Source organism: Elephas maximus, chromosome 5 (genome assembly GCF_024166365.1).
Source record: "Elephas maximus indicus isolate mEleMax1 chromosome 5, mEleMax1 primary haplotype, whole genome shotgun sequence".
Classification (NCBI taxonomy): domain Eukaryota; kingdom Metazoa; phylum Chordata; class Mammalia; order Proboscidea; family Elephantidae; genus Elephas; species Elephas maximus.
In genome coordinates, this window is record NC_064823.1 from 91358969 (window position 1) to 91361345 (window position 2377).

Below are 2377 nucleotides of genomic sequence, written 5' to 3' on the forward strand. Positions count from 1 at the left end.
TAAGTCTCTTCACTGAAGGGTGTTAGGTCTCTTCAACAGAAATAATCATTTCCTGGCCTCCAGCTCTTTTTTGAGGTGCCCTAAAATCAAGCCCAGATAGCCTACAACCTCGCTATCTGCATAAATACACCATGTGACACAGACATACCTCTCCTATATGGTCTTCTGGTGGTTCCACTATGAAGCTTTGTCTGCCATGACTACTCTACATAGTACTAGAAACTCTTAATTCCTGCTGTATTCTACTCCTATTAGTCTTGGAGCTCTTCTGGACCTCTGGATCTTGACTGAAAATAATAAAAATTATTTCTTAGTACAATTCTGCTCAGCCAAACATACCTCCCTATTCTCAAGCTTCTATTGTTCTCATGTGTCTCATTGGTCATTGCTGTGGTCAATTTGGATTAGAATCTATGTTGTACAGTGGGAAATATTCAGAAATAGAAGACAGGAAACTTAGTGAGCTCAACTAATTGCTACTTTGGTTGTCTTGGGGAAATCCTTTTTAGCTTCAATAACCTCAACTGAAAATATTTACTCTGTGAACTTTACATAGACATAGGGTGGATCACATGTTATAGGGTATGTTAAAGCCCTTTACAAACAAACTGTGAAGTACTGTATAAATGAAAGACCCTAATTATCATAGTTATTGTTAGGGTAGATACCCTGGTGGTACAGTGGTTAAGAGTTACGGCAGCTAACCAAAAGGTTGGCAGTTCAAATCCACCAGGTGCTCCTTGGAAACCCTATGGAACAGTTCTGCTCTGTTCTATAGGGTCGGCTATGAGTCAGAATCTACTTCACAGCAACAAGTTTGGGGTTTTTTTGGTATTGTTAGGATTACCTGTGCTTCACCTTTAAATCTTACCCTTTGTTCTCCCAAACCTGTTTGGAATAAGGTGGGGCAACCTTCAGTAAAGGACTACTCCCAAGCTTTCCAGGGGCTGTAACTCTCTAAAACTATCCTTATGAGTCTCTGATTACACTGTGTAAATTTATTAAACATAGACAGAAAAAAAAATAATAATAATTAGGAGAGTGTCTTAGTCATTTAGTGCTGCTATAACAGAAATACCACAAGTGGATGACTTTAACAAAGAGAAATTTATTCTTTTACAGTCTAGGAGGCTAGAAGTCTGAATTCAGGGTGCCAGCTCCAGGGGAAGACTTTGTCTCTCTGTGGACTCTGTGGGAAGGTCCTCTTCATCAATCTTCCCCAGTTGAGGAGCTTCTCAGCACAGGGACCTTGGGTGCAAAGGACATGCTATTCTCCTGGCTTTTGTTTCTTGGTGGCATGAGGTCCTCTATGTCTGTCAGCTTGCTTCTCTCTTTTATATCTCAAAAGAGATTGATTTAACACACAGTCTAATCTTTTAGATTAAGTTCTGCCTCATTAACATAATTTCCACTAATCCTACCTTATTAACATCGTAGAGATAGGATTTACAACACATAGGAAAATCATATCAGATGACAAAATGGTGGACAATCACACCATACTGGGTATCATGACCTAGCCAAGTTGACACATATTTCTGGGAACAAAATTCAATCCATGACAGATAGCTCATCAATATATGGAGCCTTGGTGACACACTGGTTAAGAGCTATGGCTGCTAACCAAAAGTTCAGCAGTTCAAATCCACCAGCTGCTCCTTGGAAACCCTATGGGACAGTTCAAGTCTATCCTAAAGGGCCCCTATGAGTTGGAATTGACTCGACAGCTATGGGTATATATAGGTATGTTAGATATATATGTGTCATTTATATTTAACTGAAGTAATAAATTCACCCTCGGGCAGGTATTTTACCCTAAAATAAAATTAATAGGGAAGTGGGGAAACGAGAACTATATATATAGAGATCCCTTTGTTACCATGTTGACAGAAATCTCCAAAATGAGTGCGATTTCTACACAGTGGCTTGACTGCCTTGGTGAGAGCAGTTATTAACTACTGACACTTTAAGAATCATCTAATTTTGTCCAGCAGAGATAATCAGTCACAACCACTTCTTTAATCAAGTTTGATGATAATAGCTGATATTGACTAAGCACTTTCTATCCCTTTTCATCATGATATTTCTTTAGGGATCTTCTCTGTTTTACAGATAAATAAAGTCAGGCACTAATAAATGAAGTAACTTGCCCTAGGTTACATGATGAGTGGGTGCCAAGACATCCTGTCTGAAAATAACCTAGGTTCTTTCCACCACGCGTGCAACCTCTCTTCAGAGGCTGGTGAGGCTGCTATGACCCAAATATTCTCTTAAGAAGAAAGCAATATGAGGAAAAATCTTTTTTGTTGTTGTTGTTGTTGTTCAAGATTATGTGAAGTCCATAGAATTGGTTGAAAGAGGCAGAATACCATGTAAA